Consider the following 23,262-nt stretch of genomic DNA (forward strand, 5'->3'; position numbering starts at 1 on the left):
CGCTCTTATTCGTGCACTCACTTATTCAGTCATTTTCCTATCTATAGTTTGTCAAAAGACTGTCTCATTTCAATCATAGACAGAGAGAATCATACTATCTTTGTCTTAGACTAGTACTAGCACCCAAAAGAAAAGGATGAGTATAGTTTTCCTGGTTCTTACTGACTGACAAATTGGTTTGACCTACTATACCTCTAATGGCAAATTTTAAGCGAGGCTAAAGGATACGCTCAACTAGTGCCGCAAAGTTGATTTTCTCAATAGTTAATATTTTGCGAGGCTGAACAGCTGAATATTGATTAAAACGAAGAAAAAACCCTTAAATGTGTCCCCAGTACAGTTTTTCATACGAATGCTTGACCGTAGCATCACTTTTTACCTCAATTTACCATTGATTTGTGTTCCACATGTCCTCTACTTCAGCTTAGCCTTTGGCCTCGCTGCGCCATGCTCGGCCAGCGGTGTCGCTTTTTAATACAATGGACATTGGTTGGAGTCTGTGCAACTACTTATCTTGAAGCCTGAAGCACGGTTTTGACTTCGCATGAAAGTTCGCCTCACTGGGGCACTTCGGACTTTTAGGCCCAGGTGAAGATCGGTACCCGGCCTTGCGATATTGTTAACAAAAAATTTCGCGCTCGCTGCGCTCGCGTTTTTGGTTGACCCTGTATCTACATGTTAGCTTGACTGGTGAATGAATAGAGTTAGACCAAGAAAATTCTGTAATGATTTTGATAGCATACGCAGTGCTACTAGTGCAATTAGTGCAAATGTTATTTATACGTTATAATTTCATAGAAGTTTTGACGTTTCAAATAACACTTGCACTGCGTGTGTTATCAAAATCGTTGCAGAATTATCTTGGTCTAACTATAGTAATTCTCTTAAGAAACTGCTTAAGTAACATCAATTTCAAGGACATTGGGTATTGACAGCCCCATATGTGTGTAAAAGCGGTTTTATGTCATTTTTTCAAAGATTTTAACAAGTCTACAAAAGTTTCGGTTTCGGTTTCGGTTTCGGCCGAAACTAGAGCCTAAGCCGAACATTCGGTTTCGGTTTCGGTTTCGGCAAAAAACATGTTTCGGTCGGACACTAATTTTCAATTAATCAGTTTTTTAATTTAAATTTAAAACGATTTCCCTCTAACATTTATATTTCAACTGGCAGGGCGTTAAAAACTCGTATTGCAGTATTGAATGTACTTCTGTTGAACATTGAGTTGTTTGATTTTGGACATACTGTAAAATGGGGTGAGTAGGGATTGCGAGGAGAGTCAGGTTATGAATGGGGAGAGAAGGTATGACAGGGAGGTGAGATGGTTTTTAAAGGCTACTGCTACCTAAATAATGTATTCCTATTACAAATGGATCTATAATAATATTAATTTACGACGGCAGTTTCAGGGGCCCATCTAGTCAGCGGCGAGTCACCACCTGCCTCGATAACGTGTTCTAACATTGTTATGGCAGGTGTCCGGAGCTCTCAGCAATAGCCCAATCTTTTGACCAGCCAAAATTCAACACCATAACCGGCACTTTTCTCCACTATATTTACAATAGCCCCTACGTCTGTTGGGACCGATTAACGGGTATCTATTTGTACCCGTAAATGGGTTCTAGCAGGTGTATTACATAACAGCAAACTTCTCCAAAGGGCCTCTACGTGTTGGATCTGTATCCCCACGCACGCCTATCAAATGACCGGGATGTATATACCCGTGAGTTTATATGAGATAATTATAATAAAAAAAGCGATTCAACAACGTTTCAAAATCACCTTTTGTATGAATTCCCATCTCACCCCAACTACGAGGGACTACAGGGTGAGGAGGAATTTTGTGTTTATCGTTAAAGTTATGAAATGGAACTACCTAAAATCATAATAAAACTAAAATACAAACGCCCGCAACATTTATTAAATATTAACAAGCTTTGAATGTCAGTTTTGTCCCTACTCACCCCATTTTATGTTACAAGATTAAATCTGTACCGGTCTCTGAGATTATCTGTCTGCGAGGATTTTTTCCTAAAATAGTCGTCATTCTTTTTTACAAAGAGGCAAAGTTCTAGAATGTATATTCCAGTAAGAGTAAGAAGCCGCTTTTCTCTAAACACATTACGTAAGGAATTTATTCAGTACCTATGCATGCGATATAAGTACGTAAGCATCGGTTTTAGAGGATAAATTTACTCTGAATGTCTACCGAGTTCCCCCAGAAAATGATACCGTATGTTAGCAACGAAAACACATTACCATAATATGACTTTTGGCAACATCCTCAGAGCAAGTTCCTGAGAGTATTGACAGGGTATAACAACACTGACTGGAAATCAACTTATTTATTTTAGTAATATGCTCCTTCCAATTAAAAAAAGTATTTATAGTAATGCCAAGGATATACTATTTACTTCTTCAATCAAAGTCCCACTTTCTGCAACATTCAAACATAGAGGTGGTTTATAGTTTCTGAAACTAATAAGTTTTGTTTTGGTTAGGTTAACTTTTGATTTAGATATGAAGGTCAAAAAGTCGTAAATTTTGGGACTGACTGACTGACTTATAGTACCTAAACCTAACCTACTTCCAGATGACCTAGAAGGATGAAATTTGGAATCCAGCTCGGTTATTGTGTGTAACCGTAGGAAAAAATCTTAAAATAACAAAAAGTTCAAAAATAGGGGGGGGTCCCATACAAAAAAGCCATTTTTTATTGGGACTGACATATAAGTACCTAAACCTAACCTACTTCCAGATGACCTAGAAGGATGACATTTGGAATCCAGCTCGGTTATTGTGTGTAAGCGTAGGAAGAAATCTAAAAAAAAAAAAAAGTTTAAAAATAGGGGGGGTCCCCATACAATTATTTTTTTTATTGTGACTGACATATAGTACCTAAACCTAACCTACTTCCAGATGACCTAGAAGGATGAAATTTGGAATCCAGCTCGGTTATTGTGTGTAAGCGTAGGAAGAAATCTAAAAATAAAAAAAAGTTTAAAAATAGGGGGGTCCCCATACAAAAAAATATTTTTGTATTGTAGCGTTGGAACCGTTACAAGCAGATATTTGAAACTACCCCAATATATGTATTATTATATTTGTTATATAAAAATAAAGTTAAGTCAAAAAATAAGTGGTGACACCATACAAAAAACTTCTAATACGCTCTAAACAACCGGTCAACGGTGTGTCGTCGGCGGCGCGCGGCACCACATAATTATACAAAGAACAGAAGTAAAAACCCATGCAGCGGAAACACAAGAAAAAACATTAAATCTCAATAACTGCCTAGTTTTCTTTACAAAAAGTATTGATATCCCACCAAAAACATAAATGTAAAAAAGGAGAGCCAAGTTCAATACAAAAATTATGCTTGGCTGTGGGGTTCGCCGCAAAAAGAATGGAGATCTAAATGAGTGCCAAGTTCTATGCAAAATCCAAATATCGCTCCTTGAGAAACACAGTGTCATTAAGCGAAAAACGTGTTTTTTGGGTACAGAGCTTTAAAATTTTCGAAATCTTCAAACGTCTAAAACTGCCGTACTAGTGATAAAAGAAAGAGTTTTTTGCTATATTTTGTTAGATTTTAAACTAATCTTGTGAGTCATTTGAGTAAACTGGGTTTTTTTTTGTTTAATTTCTAAGATAATTCAATTAAAAGAAAATTGTAATGTCACTATTCCGTTTAGTTTTGCTTAATGTCACATGACGACTTCGCAATATTGATTCAATTTATGGAACAGTGACACTATATCCAGTTATTTGATATAACTTAACGTTTATTTCAAAGAAAAAGCGCAATTAGAATCATTTTACATGGATGTTAATTAATATTTACTAAAGTAAGCGACTTTCAGTCTTAAAAAATTAGCAAATAAGACTAGTTTTTCTTTAAAACTAGAGTATTCTTAGCTTGTTTTGTTTGGCTATATTTTTACGATCAAAAATTACCAAAGTAAATAAACAAAGGGGAGGATAATAATTGGGGGATGCGATGTAAGGGGCCCGAATGTCATGTAACGGACCCCAGACCAGCCTCTCCTGCACGTGGTCACCCTGTGGAATACCAAACAAGCCTCTGGCGATCCACCAACCCGCACTGAACCAGCATGGTGGGCTTATGGCCCAATCTCATTAGACATGTACGACTTCTCGTTACGGCGCTAAGTACCCTGTAAAAGTGGTGCTAAGAATCCCCGGGCGTAAGATACCCACGTCATCATCATCCTGCTAGGCCTTGTTCTCATTTACTTGGGGTCGGCCTTCCCTGTTCTTTTCCACCATTCTGCACGATTGAGTGCAACGTCGGCGTCTATATTGAGGTCTTTCAGGTTTCGCTGAACCGTCGTCAGCCAGGTGGCAGGTGGTCTTCGACGTCCTCGCTTCGTCGTTGAAATATCGAGCGCTACCTTAACCATGTAGTCTACAGGACGCCTCTGTACATGACCGTACCACCTCAGACGTTTTTCCGTTAGCTTTTCTGTTATTGGCGCTACTTTGAAACTACCCGGCGGAAGATACCCACACGCTTTGTCGTCAAAAAGAAGTGGCAGGACAACATTGTCGGATTATCAAATTACTCCGACAAGGTGGCTGTGTTGACGTTAAGCATATCCCAAATCCCAAAGCTATATACCTACCTTAACCGCAATCAAAGCCTACGCATCAACATCTACACATTGCGATGATAAGATTGAAGAGTATTACGAGATTATGACCCTCTAAATAAATCTACTGATGAAAAGCAGGAAACATGGACCATTGTCCTTGGTGAAGTCAGATCAAGCACACATACATAGTTGAACCACATATGGCCTTGGCAGCAGAAACGACCGTAGTTCTAGGTCTATTCCATTTGCCTTTGGTCGAAACATGAACGTAGATAAGTAATTCCTTCTTTCTCAAAAAAACTTCAAAGTCGCTGGACCTGGACTTCTCCTGGCGGAATATCACTTACGAAATTGACTATTTATATAATAATATATTCATCTGACAAAAGTTTAATTAGATATTTATTTATGTAGGTATTAGGTACATCAATAGGTTTAAATTTAGTTCCGATCACAGACCCGCGAGAGCAAAAATAAAGTTTAAGACTTAAATCCACCGTAAGCAATTAATTAATAAATAGGCAAAACACCTAAACAGAAACACACTCTTATTTGTAACCACGATCAGTTTAACTTAGAATTACGAAGTAATTTTGACACCTTACAAGAAGAGATACCACAAATACACATTCAGAAGTACAAATTCAAAATAACAACATTATAAATACTTTAGAAACAGCCAGTAGCAAAATTAAACCAACCCGGAAAAACAACAAAAAACTCACAAGCGACACATTACGGTATTAGAACTAGCTCTTCTGAAGGAGGTACGAATTCTTCATCATCATAAGTATTAACTTTATTAACAGTTTCAACTAAAACAGTAGTATTAACTTTATTAAAATAGCTTTAAACTTTTTTGTCATACAAGACACATTGAGACATTTTCTACTGTAAGAGAACAATAGTTTTATGGGTAATTAATATGTAAGTACCTACCTAGTGATAATAATAATTAATGTGTGTTTTGTGTCACCTTGTCAGTAATAAAATTGGAACATAACAGACATCACAAAAATAACTTGCTAATTTTGATGAATGAAAAAGTATCACACAACACATAAATAATATTATATTATAATTAATAAATATGGGATTCTTACACATACCAACCTAGTTCCACAGTTAGATCAATAGGGCTCGTAATGTGGCTATATCTATCTAATTATAAATAGTCGTCTAGTAGGTACCCATAATACAACTCTATTATGAACCTTATAGAAAAAATATAACACAGTGACATTAAACAACGAGTGACATTCATTAACCACACCGTTATAAGCGTTCTGTACCAGTTGTAGTGGCTTTAAGCTTAAAACGACATTTTTCACTTAAGCATGCCAACTGTCGCTATGGTAAACTAAGCTAGCATATTGACACTACACAGATAATGACGATCGACCTGCTAAAACTTCTGTCAGCTTCTTAAAATCACAATGTCACTTAAAGTAAAAGAACAGTACGTTTTTATTTTTAGTCAGCATTATGGCTTTAAGTTTTAAGCAAAACCGTCATTAAAGGTATAATGTCACTTTACTTATTTCAAAACGTTATTCTATTCTATTAAATTCAAAAGTACAAGTGTCCTTAAAGGGAAAAGTACGATATTGCTTTAAATTGAGTTTTGATTTTGATACCATATTATAAGTTTAAAGTGACATAGTACGTTTAGATACACTATTTCTTATGTAAATTGACGCACTTACCATTGAATCTCATAGAAAACCGTCACTAAGCAAAAAAATACAATTTACTTCCCTTTAATGACATTGTTCCTATGAGACAGGCACCTATTCCCTCTATTCGCCATAACGACATTAGCGCCCTCTGGCGGTTCTAATAGAGCTAGGGCGATAGGTGTCTTCGTATTGCGTGCGTTACGATCATACGAGCTAGATGGCGTTATTAACTCAAAAACCCCATTTTTTGGATAATGACGTTGTTTCTCAAGGAGCGATATGTATTTATAGGAACAATATATATAGTTATCCATGCCGTAATCAGCAACGGCGACCCTAGCTAATTACGAGCGTGAGCTCTGATATGGCTGGCAAAGCCGAACTTACTTTTAAAAACTCTGTCGCAGGTGGGGCAGTAAAGTTGACCAGAATTATTGTAAGTATAATTATAGGAGGGTTTCGGCCGGGATTTACGTATCTGACGTTTCGCATCAAGATCAGTGAGACGAGCGTCTTCAAAGTTCTTTACGCTCATCTTAACGCGAGAACGCCATTCTGGCCGCTGAGAAGCAAGCTCCTCCCATTTGTCAGGTGGTATACCGCAGGCAGTTAGGTGGCGCTTAAGCACATCCTTGTAACGTAGGTGCTGCTCACTCTGCTTCCGTTTACCAGCAGATAGCTGGGAGTAGAAAACGGCTTTCGGTAGTCTGCAATCACACATACGCCAAACATGCCCACACCATCTTAGCTGACCCTTCATCAAGAGTGCCTCCATGCCAGGCATCTTGCAACGACGAAGTACTTCAGTGTTGGGAACGCGATCTTGCCATTTTATACGCAGAATGGAACGTAGACAACGTAAGTGGAACGTGTCCAGCAAGCGAATGTCGCCTTTGTACAAACACTATGTTTCCGAAGCATACAAAAGAATCGGAAGAACCATGGCTTTGTACACCGACAACTTCGTCTGCAGCTTTAAATCATGCGATCCCCAGACACGATGCGTTAACCGACCGAAAGTGGACGCAGCCTTAGCAATCCTAGACGGGATCTCGGAGGCTAGTCTGTTATCCTTTCTGATCTGGCTCCCAAGATACTTGAAAGAGGACACTTCGGTTAGGGGTTTCCCTTCTATAGTTAGGTTGGAAGTGTCCGCTTCGCAATTACGAGCTGGTTGTTTAAGCACTTGAGTCTTGGATATGCTTATTACTAAGCCAAATCTAAGGCACGACCTTTGCAGAGCATCCATGTAGGACTGAAGCGCTTCCATGCTATCGGCCATCAAGCAAACGTCGTCGGCATAGAGAATCTCGAGAACGGAGAGCTTTGTGGTTTTCGTTTTAGACTTAAATCGAGACAGGTCGAATACACTTTTGTCAGAACGAACGCTAAGTTGTATTTGTCCAGAGCATGCAAGAAGTGAGTCCTCAAGGACTGTGGAGAAATACAACGCAAAAAGAGTTGGAGCCATCACACAACCCTGTTTGACTCCGCTGGTGACTGGAAAATGTTCCGAAAACTCGCTTTTATGTCGAAATGTAGCCATCATATTTTCATGAAACTGTTTGACTAAGTTAACGAACTTTTCGGGACACCCAGTTTTTTGCAAAACAAGCCAGAGAGCCTCGCGCGGCACGCGGTCGAAAGCCTTTTCAAGGTCTACAAAGCACATATATAGGGGACAATTTTGTTCTAAGCTTTTTTCTTGGATTTGTTTTAGAACAAATATAGCATCAATAGTGCCCCTATAAGGTCGAAAACCGCACTGGCTCTCCGGCAGGAGCTGTTCTGCTAGGCAACCTAGGCGGGTGTTAAGTATATGCGCTAAGATTTTACCGGCAGTGGATAGAAGGGAGATGCCTCTATAAGAACCGCAGTCAGAAATCTGACCCTTTCCCTTGTACAGTTTACAAATAGAGGCATCTCTCTAATCTTGAGGAACAGTTTCCGATTCCCAAATCCTCAGTATCAGTTCAAACAACCTGTTTTTAACGTTTGGTCCGGTGTACTTAAAGATCTCTGCGGGAAGGCTGTCTGATCCTGGTGTCTTATTATTTTTAAGTTACCTCGCTGCCGCAACGTACTCGTTGTAATCCGGAGGTAGAGCAAGGTTATCTGATAAAGGCTGGTTCTTCAAGGTACGTATGTAGGCTAAATCAACGCTTTGGGTGACAGGGTTTAAGACGTCTTTAAAGTGTCCTGCCTAACGAGCTTGTCTGTGAGACGTCTTTCCTTGTCACGCGAATAAATAGGTGCTATTTTCCTACATTTCGGGCCGAAAACCGCTTGAATACCCTGAAAGAACCTGCCCGTTTGATTTGTATCAGCAAAGTGTTGCAATTCATTCGCTTGCTCATTCCACCATTTATCTTTTTGCTCGCGCAGTTTCGCTTTTAAAAGTCGTTGAGCAGCCCTTATAACCTGTGTATTTGTTGTAGATTTGAGTGCAAGGAACAAAATAACATTATAAACAAGTATTAAACTCTATTTCTTTGCTTTATAGGTATCCACTATAACAATTGCTGTTATTTAAAAAAAAATGTGAGATCTTAAAGTAGGTTAGATTTGGCTTGGCCAGATTTTATCAGAATTACAATATATATATGTTGAATAACTTTATAAAATGATTGATATAATGAAAACTGGCCAATTCAAATCTAACCTACTTTAAGATCTCACATTTCTTTTAAATAACAGCAATTGTTATAGGTATCAAATAAAGCAAAGAAATAGAGTTTAATACTTGTTTATAATGTTATTTTGTTCCTATAAATACATATTTGGATTTTGCATAGAACTTGGCACTCATTTAGATCTCCATTCTTTTTGCGGCGAACCCCACAGCCAAGCATAATTTTTGTATTGAACTTGGCTCTCCTTTTTTACATTTATGTTTTTGGTGGGATATTCTTATTATTGAACTACGAGTAAACTCCCATTTTCACAATTTATGTTTTGCTGGAATTAATTTTGAGAGAAAACAATTATCGGATTTTTGACTAATCAATTTTAAACATAATCGGACATTGAAGGAATACAAGATGCCTAAGCGGCCTAATAATTTCTAAAGAATTTTACCTTCAGCTTCAGATTAAAGGGAAATTCGTTCGGATCCTCAGATAACGATTATCGACACAGTAAGATCAAAAATTAAGAAAATCAAAATGGCGACCTTTTTTTACAATTTGGCTTTGCTGGATGTTTCGCGCTTCTTTTTAATTAGGTACCTAAATAAGTTTAATGTGTGCATCTTAAATTAATTTGATTAAAGGAGGCACTTCTACAATTGTTTAATTTTGTGTCGTAGCTCGCAAATTACCTACGTAAATCATTATTTGCATTATTTTCATTGTCGCTGGAATGTTTCATTAAACTGTTAATTAATAAATTCCTAAACAATTGATTATTCGCGGAAAGAAATGACATGTTCAATTAAGATTTGAAATGTTTATAGTATAAAGGCAATTGGCAAGTGGCATTTTGTAGAAGTGATTGTTGTTTTTTAACCGTCACCATGCAGTTCGTTTGGGTTTTGTGTCTATTGTTCGTTCTAACACAGACCCAAGCACCCCCTAAGAAAGTAAGTTATTTTTATATGCAAAATTATTTTCGCTTATAATTTTTAGTGTTCCGTACAAAACTTTGTTCACGGAACACTTATGGGATCACTTCGGTCTTGCAAATCAGTTAAATGCGTTTTTGTCAGAGACCGTTTGACGTAGATACCTAAAATTTGGAAAAGTTATAGCAATTACCGCCACTCATATTGTAAATAAGTCAAAACTGCTTATTTCTTATTTAAGGGGGAAATTTAGGGGGTTGAGAGGGGTAAACTGATTTTTTTTTATTTGGAAGAATCGTGTTTGTAAAAATTGAGTCGATGGACTGATTTTGACTTCATTATAGACTGCAATAGTTTCGATAAAAAATGCATTTAAAGTTGCAAGTTTTCATACAAAAATTTTCACCTCTGTCCTGACCAGTCAATACCCAACTTAAAGAAGCATGGAGACGGCGGGAAAATTATCAGCTTAACTTTATCTTTATTAGTTTTTCAACTGCAGCCTGGCCCCAATTTCACCACGGTGACAGGTGCGACAATTGTAAAATCACTGTTGCTGACGTCACAGGCATCCATGGGCTACGGTTACCACTTACCATCGGGCGGGCCGTATTCCTGTTTGCCACCATCATTGTATTATTTAAAAAAACTTTATTATATCGGAAAAAACAGATATTTCTTTTGCGTAGTTTCTGACAATTGTCAAGATTTAGAAGAATTGTAGGTAATTCTTGACAGGTAATGAGTTATATGTCGGAATTTCGTGACAATTGTAGTGTTTCTTGTGACAATTGTCATAAACTTAGCAAGAGAAATATCTGTTTTTTTCCGATATAATAAAGTTTTTTTTTAATAAAACAATGATGATGGCAAACAGGAATACGGCCCGCCCGATGGTAAGCGGTAACCGTAGCCCATGGATGCCTGTGACGTCAGCAACAGTGATGTTTTACAATTGTCGCACCTGTCACCGTGGTGAAATTGGAGCCTGATCTTTGGTTGCTTAGGGCTAGCTAACTAATGCTTACACTGGTCACTTCATATTAGGCAGTAGTTTTAGCGAGAAAGATCCTTAGTCAAAACTTTGGCATTGAAATTTATGACTTATGTCTTTGACACAAAGTTTAATTCTGCTTGCTTATTTTTGAGGGATATTTAATTTTATTTGAATAGCCTACTATAAGTATGAGAGAGATCTACAAAATACAACCTTATTATATTGCAAATAAGTTTAAATTTCGAACGGGCGTTCCAACCAATGGACTAGGTATCTCAAAAATCAGAAAAATTCAAATTAAGAATTCCGTTCTTCACTGGCGTTGTTTTTTTTTCACAATAGGACACATAGAGTTAGTAAGGCGTATAGAGATAATAAAGTCATTTAATATTTATTAACAGCTATGGCCTCATCTATAGATTTTATTGAGAGTATCTGATTCGTCGAAACAATATACACAATATTCCTTTTCATTAAGTACCATTACATTTAATTATGTATTAATTGTATATATTAATGGTTAATATTAATGCGGTTTATATTGCATTAGAAGTACTTACATTATAAAAACTTTAAGTTAGACCAAGAAAAGTCTGCAGCGCTTCGATTTCAGTTGGCCCGCGGCGCTCTTGACGTGCGGTCGCGCCTATTATCCTTATCTACGTATTAGCGCGTTGAGTAGTTAAATCAGTGTCCAATATGGTGATATGTAGACAGTGTAAGAAATTTATAGCTGTGTCGAAAGGCGATATAGTGAGGTGCAAAGGAAACTGCGGGGAAATGTTTCACATAGGGTGTATAAAAGACAAGCGGTTTTTAAAAGAGGAGATATGTACTAATTGTGTGGAAAGTGCAGGTGCATCCACACCAGACAAAAGCCACCAAATCCAAATTGAAGCAAAAACGGCCTCTGTCGAAGACCTGCTATATCAAGTAAATGAGAAACTGAGTACCCTACGGGATATACAGATTAACCTCTCCGACTTAAAATCATCAGTTGAGTTTTACGCTGAGCAATACCAGGAAATGGTGGAATACAAAAAAGAATGCACCGAAAAATTTAAAACCCTGGAAAACAAGGTAGGTGACTTGACGAGAAAGAATATTTTTCTGGAAAAGTACACAGCGTCGCTGGAAGAACGAGTAGACATTATGGAACTCAAGGAGAAGGAAAGAAACATAGAGATTGTTGGGCTGATTGAGAAGGAGAACGAAAACCTGAAAACTGTTATCCCGGTTATTGCACAACATTTGAGTATTCCTGAGAACTCGGTGGAGTCTGCATGGAGGGTAGGACCAAAAAACAAGCCCGCTAGCAACAGCGGCAGCGAGAGAAAATCGCCGAGGCCGCGGCCGCGCATCGTCATCGTTCGTCTGACGTCACGCGCGGCGAGGGAGGCCTGGCTGAATAAACGGAAGACGCCACTGACCAATGCACAAATAAATAATGGCTCACATGACGGAAAAATTTACATTAACGAAGACGTCACAAAAAAAATACGGGACTTATTTAAGGAGGCTAAGAGGCAGCTTAGGGAGACTTATAAATTCATATGGATCCAAAAAGGGAGAATTTTAGTTAGACAAGACCAAAACGGATCAAAAATCTATCAAATACGGACAGAAAAAGACATAAAGGACCGCCTACAAAAAGGATGAGATAACCCTATTGCGCTATTTGGTACCCTATTAATATATATTTTTTCATATACTAGATACGTATTAAGGAAAATAACTCGAAACATTCGATTCAATACGTAATATAGATTCCATAATTCAAAACAAAGAACACAATAGATATGAGGACATAAGCGCCTGGAGCAACTATATCCAAACACAATCAAATTTAAAAATATGTACATTACAAGTAAACATAAGATCGCTTAGGAAAAATTTCAGCACACTGCTTACCCTACTGGATCCTGTACTCAACAAATTACATATAATAATATTAACTGAGATAAACATTAGACAAAACGAGACGGCCCTATATAATATACCTAACTTTGATATGTACCCGAATACAAGAGAAACACGCAGAGGGGGAGGAGTTATGGTTTACCTCCGAAACACCTTAACTTGGACGCCGAAATTTATGTCAAATATTGATTGTGAAATAACGCACGGAAACATTTATGGTGAAACGCCTATATACCTTATAGCCATATATAGACCGCCAAGCGCAAGTAAACAGAAATTCCTTCAAATAACTGGAGATTTAATAAGGAACATACCAACACAGATGAATGTTATTTACGCCGGCGATATAAATATAAACTTATGCAATGGATTGCAACAACAAGTCCTAGAGTACAAAGACGTAATGAGTAGGTATGGTTTACTGTGTGCGTACGAAGAAGTTACGAGAGAAGAGGTATATGGACAACAGCTGACCGCGTCATGCCTGGATCACGTGTGGACTCGCTTCAATACCTATCGCCACTCATCGTTCGTACTAGCGGCGGGAAAGATTTCAGATCACTATTTAACCGGTTTATTAGTGTACGAGGATAAACAAAGAGACAGCTGTGCGGGCGGAGGTAACGCAAGTAACGAGGTACGTTCAGTGATTAATAACAAGTTAGTGAGGCAAAAACTTAGTCAAGTTGAGTGGGACGGACTCTTAGATATTAACTGTCCATTATCATTATATGAAACTATCCGTAAAATATTTAGTGAAATATATAATAGCTGTAAAATTAATGTAAAAATATCTAACAAAAGACATACACAGCCATGGGTCACTAAAGAGTTGTTGTCCCTAATAGAAAGACGTGATGAGTTGTTTAGGAAATGGAAATCGACCCCAAAATCCAATACCTGTCGATTGCAATACACTCGTTTCAGAAATAAAGTAAATAAGAAAATAGAAGTGGCTAGAAATAGTTATAGGCAAAAAACAATAATAGACTGTAAAAAGGACTTTAGAAAAATATGGGAAAACATAAACACATGGATAGGTAAAAAATCCAATAACATAGATAAAACAATAATACAATATTTGGGCAGAAACAATGATATATATTCGATATGTAATAATTTCACTAAAACCTTCACACAAGAAATAGAAAATATTAAGCACCAATGCGATGTAACTTTTTTGAACAGGGCTGAGTATGTCAATGACTGTACACTATCCTTTAGATTTAAAAAAATATCACATAAAGAAATAGAGAAAATCATAGATTGCCTGTCAATGGAAAAGTCGCCCGGATACGATGAGATTAGAGTGCAAGATATTAAATTTGTCAAGGAAAAAATTAGCCCAATTCTAGCTAGATTCATTAACTTGTGTGTCGAAAGGTCATCGTACCCGGATGACTTAAAATACTCGATCATTAGACCTATATACAAAAGCGGTTGTCATATGAATTACTCTAATTACAGGCCAATTGCGATATTATCTGTTATAAATAAAATTGTCGAAAAAACTATCCTCACGCAAATAACGGAGTACCTAGAACAATATAACATACTATCAATAAATCAGCACGGCTTTAGGAAACATAAAAGTACTGCTACAGCATTAGCGCAATTTTCAGACGATATATGTCATAAGTTAAACGAAAAAAATCACGTAGTTGCCATTTTTATTGATTTTAAAAAAGCTTTTGACACACTCGAACACAGTGTGCTTTTAAAAGCTATGTTCGAGTGTGGCATTCGCGGCTTGGTTAACGACTGGTTTAAACAATACCTAACTAACCGCAAAATGATAACTGAGATCTTAAAGGTGCGCGGCGACGAAGCGCTGATAACAGGCGGCGTGCCAACCGGTTCTGTATATGGGCCAATAGGCTATATAATGCACGTAAACAGTATTGGTAGTATAGTAGAAAATTGTAGTATGTATATGTATGCAGACGATATGTGTATATTTTACGCAGACAAAGATCAGCAAAAAATAGAACAGTGTATACAATCGGATTTAGAAAACATAATAAAATGGTCACATGACAACGGTATCATTATAAATATGTCTAAAACAAAAGCTATGCACATATCGTCTACACATTATCAGAAAAAATGTAAACATTATAATATTATAGGGCACACATACGACTGCTTACATAAACTAAAAGACAACTGTAACTGTAACATAATTGAGTTTGTTGAATCATATAAATATTTAGGGTTAATAATAGACAGGACATTTAACTGGAAATTACAAGTACAAGCATTATGTAACAAATTGAGATATATTTACGTAACTTTCCAACAACTTAAAAAATATGTAAATCGTAAAACCATGCGAACACTTTACTTTGCCCTAGTGGAATCACACATAGATTATGGATTAATAGCATATGGTCGTACATTTAAAACACAACTAGATATGATTAGAAAGCTACAGATTCGGTATTTAAAATTATTAGTTAATCCTAAACAGAAAAAAACTTGTAACAAAGATTATGATCAGCTGTTTAGATTGTGTAATATTCTACCCGTAAATGAAAAATTTAAGTTATTTGTAGCATCTCATAATTATAGTACAAAGTCATTTCCATGTAAAACACAGAATAAAGATAAAGTGACAAGAAGAAAACCTAAACTATTCTTAGAAAATTTTACTCCCATTAATTACTATGGAGAGCGGACGACGTTTCAATATTTGGTACCTAAAATATTTAATGCACTTCCAGAAAAACTATTTGCTAAAGAGATAAGCCCACATACCTTTAGAACAAGTGTTAAGAAATATTTAATAGATATTTGCCCACAGGAACAGTAGAGAGGGGTCAACTTATTATGGAAACTTATAAAAGTGGACCCGTCTTTGCTGGCCCTGAAGGCCTATAATAGAATAACTAGATTTAAATTTGCATGCTTAGTTATTAAGTTAAAATAATACAGCATGTTTATAAATATTTAACTGACACAAACATGTATATCAAGAGCTTTACTAACTGCCATCAAACTGTTTTGCTGTTTGGCAGTCCTATTTCAATGTAAAACATTTGTACTGTGTCTTATGAAAATAAATAAATAAAAAAAAATAAAAAAAAAAATAAAAATTTTGATAGCCCACGCAATGCAAGTGTTATTTATACGTCATAATTTCATAGACGTTTGATGTTTAAATTAACGCTTGCACTGCAAGTGCTATCAAAATCGCTGCAGACTTTTCTTGATCTAACTCTAATTATATAAACTCGGACTGAGTTTAGTATCAATTGAATGTAGTTCAGAGAAAAGGATTCATCCATAAACTATAGTCATTTGAATTAAAGGCTTTTGTTTTTGAGTTTTATTTAACAGATTATCGTGGATTAAGTATATCCTTTTCCCTAAACTACGTCCAGTTATTGATAGAATCGGACCAAGCTAACTCTGTATGGAATTTGCAATGACAAAGTGTGACTGTGTCATCATTAATGTCAATTTTCTATGAAAATATGACGTTTATCTCACTCTTACACTCTCTCACTTTGTTAGCTTAGACTGACTCTACATTTTTTAGCAGTTCTAAATAATATTAAAGTCTATATACTGTGTGTTACCAGGACCCGAGCTTTTTTTAAGGGAGGTTAAAATATCGTATATCTTTAATGTAACCATGACACTAATTTAATTAATAAACTAAATTTCAGACTTCGTTAACTTTCTTACAAAATTTTAATTGCCCGCAATGTACAGCACAGTAAATTGACAAGTAAGTGCTAATGACAGCTCTTCATACTTTGTTTATTACGAAGTTTATTTCAAGATGCACTTAAGATAACTACACCAAATTAAAGCCACTCTGGTCTCATTGATAAAGACTTTATTACCAACTAAATTAAACTTAAATACAAACCCCACATTTTAATAAAATAGTGCATTAACCCCACATAATACGAGTACTTGACGTTGGTTTGGTACCTGTCTGAAGTGCTCGAGAATCCTTTCCTCAACTTGCACTGGCATGATCCCGTGCATGGCCCTTTCAGGCTGAACAGGGGCGATTGGCCTATTCTCACGAACTCGCTGAAAAGCCGCTGTTATCAATCGAGCATTGTGTGGATATCGTCAATTTGGGAAGTGTTTCCTTGCCTTGAGCTGCAGTTCCACGTGTATCAACAACTCTCGAGCATTGTAACCGATTTTAAAGAAAAGCTAATACCAGTTTTTGTAATATTTTTTGGTTTGTTTTGATAACCCGACGTGTTGACGACTTTTGAAATTGTCATGTCAAAGTTGACAAAAAACTCTTTAATTAATGTATTAAAACCTCCATACATGAACCCAATGATAAGGACGACAATAATTTTACGATAGTTGTCTCAGTTTTTTACCCTCGTACCGCGACATGCCTTGTACCACGTGCGTTAGCGATATGAGTAACGACAATTACGCAGTACACCCACTACATTGCGTGTGCGAATTTTGGAAATTTAATTGAGCAGTTAATTTACATAATTATGATTTGCTAATACACGCAAACAACTGCTAATGGATAATATTATTACCAGTTTTAATAAAAGCCCGCATGCTGGTAACACACTGTATATGGCATGGAACTAAAAACAAAATCAAATAAAAAAAATTATGAGTTCTAAATTCAAATTGAAGGAGTATGAATTTAAGATATTACTCAAAATTATTATAATACATCAAGCATTCGCGAGATGCGCGACTTCGGTATTCAAACACAAAGCAATAGCACAAGAGTGTAACTAAATGCGAAGGCCGAAGGCTGAGCTCTGCGTAGCACCGATTAGAAGTCCGAAGCGTCCGACAGACGCGCGCCTCCCGTAACTTTTCCAAGTATTTTAAAGTACAAGTGTCTAAATCGCACGATCCAAAGGCTGAAGTCGCGTTGGGCCGAAAGCCCGAAGCATCCAGGAGGTCAGTTCTAAACACAGGTCATTAGTACAAGTGTCTGAATGCGAAGGCCGAAGGCCGAGCTCCTCGTAGGGCCGAAGGCCCGAAGCCTGCAAGATGTCAGTGGTTAAACACAGAACTAACAGCCTGGACGCTTCGGGCCTTCGGCCTTCGCATTTAGACACTTGTAATATTGTTCTGTGTTAAAGCACTGACATCCTGGACGCTTCGGGCTTTCGGCCTTCGCACTTAGTCACTTATCTTATACTATTGTTCTGTGTTTAAGTACTAACATCCTGGACGCTTCGGGCCTTCGGTCCTACGCGGAGCTCGGCCTTCGGCTTTCGCATTTGGACACTTGTACTATTGTTCTGTGTTAAAGCACTGACATCCTGGATGCTTCGGGCCTTCGGCCCTACACGGAGCTCGGCCTTTGGCCTTCGCATTTAGACACTTGTACTATTGCTCTGTGCTAAAGCACTGACATTTTGCTAAAGCTCGGCCTTCGGCCTACGCACTTAGAAACTTGTACTAAAATTGTTTTGTGTTTAAGCACTGACATCCTGGACGCTTCTTTTACTATTGTTACACTTATCTTATACCAACCTCTGTAAAATGTAACGATGCGAGCGATACGATATCGTGAACGTAATTTACTTTCTATATATCTCTTTCGCACTAATATGTCAGTACGAGCGAGATGCATAGAAAGTAAATTACGTTCACGGTAGCGTTTATGTCAATGCCAAACTGATGGTAGCCGTACGGAACACGAAATGCCTCGAGCTATCTCGGGCTTGGCCAAATTATTTAAGTATAATATCTCTTCAACAACAATACATATTTTATAACACTTTAATACACTCGACCAAAGTGTATGAAACGGCCAAAAAATTTTTTTGGGATTTCGGAGTTGGTCCCATAGAAAAAGTTGTTCAGTATGGCCTACCCAATTACCTCGCACAATATGGCTAACGGTCCATAAATGACCCTGTATAAGGGTTGTACTATATTTCCCAACAAATTACTAGGCAAGTTACACTTCCTGCCATACACAAGTTCAAACGGGGTATATTTGGTTTCGGTATGCACCAATGTATTAAACGAAAAACTCCAAAATTGCAGCCAAGTGCTCCAAGTTTAAGGGTGAGTATCTGTTTGGATACGTAAGAATGCAGCTAAATGTTTATGCGCGTTCTCGAGAGCGCCTATACTTTGATGGTGATACGCTGTGGAGTTTAATTGATTTATATTTAGTAGTGTACTTACCTCTTTAAAGATGGTTGACACAAACTCCGTACCCCGATCGGAAACTATCTGTCTGGGAACTCCGTATCTAAGTATAAAATTGTTTACCAATGACATAGCTACGTCCTTACTTCTTTTAGAAAACAATGGATAAGCTTCTAAAAATTTTAATTTTTAACAAGCAGAAACGTCTGCTAACGATGCTATTAGAGCACTGGAGTATCGATCCAGAGGCCGTGAGTTCAAGTCTCACCCTAGACAGTAATTTTTCCCCTTTTAAATTTATTCTAAGTTAAATAATACTTAAAACTTCATGGAAAAAAAAGAGACCCTGCTAGGCCTCCTAGGCAAGCTAACTTTTCTTTTTCTCTGAATGGCCTAACAAATATATTACTTTTCAAATAATCATTTTTCTTTTCAGAGTGTAAGTCATTTTCTGTTTTAATTTTTACGTATATTTTACGTACTTATATATTGTATGATAATAAAAATTTATTGATTGTTATGTTTAGAACTTATAAGTGGTAACTTTTCCGTCTCTTATATGAAAAAGAAATCCATTGTTTTTAGAAAGTATTCATATGTAAAAATATGTAGGTATATCTTCTAAAAACTATCGACTGCCTACTTATATTGTGTGGAATAAATGTATTGGCCCTTAAGGGAAAGTACCTTAAATACTTAAGTTAGCTAGAATAGTAGTTTATGTGACTGTTACATAATGAAAGGCATTAAAATACGAGTGTGGGTTTAAGAAACGAACGTTACATTTACCAAGGTCATGCTAAATATTTTGACATGTCTAATTATGACTTAAGTGCAGGTAATGTCATGTTTCTGCCCCACCACCCTGTGATTAGCTCTAGTAAAACGACACCAGTTAGGGCTGTTTTTGACGCTGGTGTCACAAAAAATGGTATATGCTTAAATTATATTTTATTAAATGGCCCGGTGGTTCAAAAGGATCTGTTTGAAATTCTGATTTTGTTCAGAACTTTCAAGTATGTATTGTTGTGTGACATAAAGGCTATGTATTGCCAAATTATAATTGGAGATAAGTATCGTTGTTTGCAAAATATCTTGTGGCGCGATTCTCCTGACGAGTCAGACAAATGTGTACAGTTGCAGACAGTTACATATGGTTTAAAGAATTTTGCGTTCTTAGCATGTAGGTGTTTGTTAGAATTAGCCCGAAAGTATGAAAGTCAATATCCATTGGCTTCATTCGTGTTGAAGCACACGTGTTATGTCGATGATATTCAGTGTGGTTCTAATGATTTGAATGAGCTTGCGAGGATAAAAAAGGAGTTGATAGGGCAAATGAAGTTGGCTAGTCTGTCTCTACACAAATGGTGTTCTAATAACCAAGAAATTTTAAGCGACATACCGGTTGAATTGCATCAACTCGATAGTAGGAGCTTTGATAAAAATAACGAATATGTTAAAACTCTTGGATTGACATATGACGTCATTACTGATACTCTCGACATGAAGTGTTAAAGAGGTTCAAGAAAAGTAAGTACACGAAGCGTCAGATGCTTAGCTTCATAAGCAAATTTTTTGATCCTTTAGAATTGTGTGGCCCTGTGTTAGTGCAGGCAAAGATATTAATGCAACAGGTTTGGTTTGAATCGTTGAAATAGGATGAGGTTTTACCTCAAAGTCTTAACAAAAAATGGGTTGACTTTGCCAATAGCTTAGTTCAAATGTCCAGCATCTCGATCGCTAGGAATATCAATGTACAAGGAGCGCAATCGTTAGAATTAGTGGGATTTTTTGATGCTTCTAATGCTGCTCATGGATGATGTTTGTACTTACGTGTCATGGATGCTGACAACAAGGTTTCGGTGAGTCTTTTGTGCTTGAAGACGCGCATCAATCCTAAGGCTAAATCCTTGACCATCCCAAAATTGGAACTGAATGCTGCCCTGTTACTTGCTATTCTATTTCGGAAGGTGTATAATGCTCTGTCCTTAAAATACGCAGTAAGTGCTCACCTTTATAGCGACTCCATGATTTTACTAGCTTGGTTAAAATCATCACCGGTAAAGCTAAACTTCTATGTAGGTAACAGAGTTGATAAAATTAATAAGCTATCCTCCGACTTTGAATGGCATTATGTAAAGGCTTATTATTAACCGGGCAACTAAAATATTAAACAGGAACTTTCATTGGGCATATAATAATATAATTTGGCTGTACATTAATATTTTACGAAACGCCGAAACGTGGACAATCAAAAGCAGAGAGAAACAACGGATCGATGCCTTTGAGATGTGGTGTTGGAGGCGTATGCTGAGAATACCATGGACAGCTAAGCGCACGAATCACTCCATACTGTTGGAACTCGACGTGAAAGTGCGATTGTCCACAATCTGTGAACAACGCTTCCTAAGTTACTTTGGCCATATAATGAGAAGGGGAGACGAAAGTTTGGAAAGGTTAATCGTTGTTGGTAATACTGATGGCAAAAGGTCACGGGGCCGTTCACCAGCACGATGGACTGACCAACTCAAAGGCGAGGAACCATCTCAGAAATTCTATGACGTGGTGAGGAAAGCGATGGACCGGAATCGATGGCGAGAGTGTGTTCGTGCCCGAACAAAACCCACCAACCACGATCATCAGTCATGATGGATGCGACCAAGAAGAAGAATATTTTAGCGCCAAAACAATATATTAGCCTCATATTATTAAAAAAACTGGCAGCAAAATCAAGCCATCCAAAAAAATCATAGGGAACTAAAAGTGATAGGTTGGCGACTAAAATAATAAATTGGCAACTAATATTGTAAAGCGATTATAAAATTTAGTTGTCATCTAGTTGTTCACACCTAAGTAATCAACTATAGTCATAACTGAGCATGTCGTTTCAGCTAGGTAGCATTTTAACACGAAAGCAATTAAATTAAATGAATATTGGTCACTTTTTACACAAAATACCTCAAATTAATTTATCAATACGTAATGGTCAGTATACTTATAGTCGAAATTTCTAATCATGAAACGCCTAATGGCCATTATACCATTAGATCTTTAAATTTTTAATTACTAATTTCAATAATTATCACTGTGTTCTGCTAGAGTCAAAAGATAGGTGCGACGACGAGCAAAGCGAGGAGGAGCGTGTTAGGTTGACCGTGTAATGACCAAACAAAATATTTTAAAAGAACTTAATTTTAGAATTAATAGATAGCCGTTTTCTTTTTAAAATGTGCTTCATAAATGGTCTCCAATATAATAATTCAGTTGCCAAATAAATACTTGGTACCTGCCTAAAAATAATCAAAAGCTGTAACGGCATTAAAATACAACTCATATTGATATATTTTAAGGCTCCGTTTTTGTTGCCAAACTATTAATTTCTATTTTTTTAAACTACCCAAATTCCATTTATTACTTTACCGGTTAAATACGTGCCTTATGTAAATACTCATGATAACGCCGCATATATATTGTGTCGTGGTGTAGAGCCCCAATATTAGGTATAACATAAAGATTCATGACTAGACAATTAAAATTAAATTAAACTTAGCATTTGATAACTGATAAAAGTGATAAAATATAAAATAACTTGACAATTAATTGATAGGTAATAATTAAATTCATTGATTATTAAGATATTAAAATTTAAAACTATAAAATAAAAATCAATGCTAAAACACTGTAAATAAATGCGCAGTCCAATTCAATTAAAATGTCAGAGCTTAAAACTAAAATAAATAATAATAGGTATATAGTATAGAGTTCCATGACTAGATATTAAAAGTAAATTAACTGAGCATTTGATAATTGATAAAAAAATAAAATTGATAAGCAATCATAAAATAAAATAAAATAATGAAACTTATTTATGAAATTTAATTTAAAAATTAAGTTATGCGCAGTCAAGTTTAGTTAAAATGTCAAGACCTAAAACTATTCTTAAGTTAGGGTAATGTAGGAACATGGAGACTATCCCAGTGCCTTGCTATAGGACAATCTAGCCTATTAGTCACCAGACTTAGGATGCTGTTGGAGCTCTCACGTACGCGGCGCATAAGGGAGGCGACTCGTTTTCGCATTATGGCATGAAAACCATCTACTCGCGTATCCGCAAACATACCCGAAGCGCTACAGAACTTAGGAAGACCCAACAGCATTCTAAATATGTTATTGTACTGAACGCGCAAGGCGCTGACTGCCCTCTGAGTATAGTTGACCCACAGGCTGCAAGTGTAAAAGGATTGGCAATATGCCTTAAACAGAGTTATCTTAACTAAGTAACTTAACTTCCCTTGTACACCGAGCAAACCTGCGAGCCACCATGTTACCCCGGACAGCCAACGCCCTGCGCTCCCTCTCAACGTCTAGATCATC

This window comes from Cydia splendana, chromosome 23 (assembly GCF_910591565.1).
Source record: "Cydia splendana chromosome 23, ilCydSple1.2, whole genome shotgun sequence".
Taxonomy (NCBI): domain Eukaryota; kingdom Metazoa; phylum Arthropoda; class Insecta; order Lepidoptera; family Tortricidae; genus Cydia; species Cydia splendana.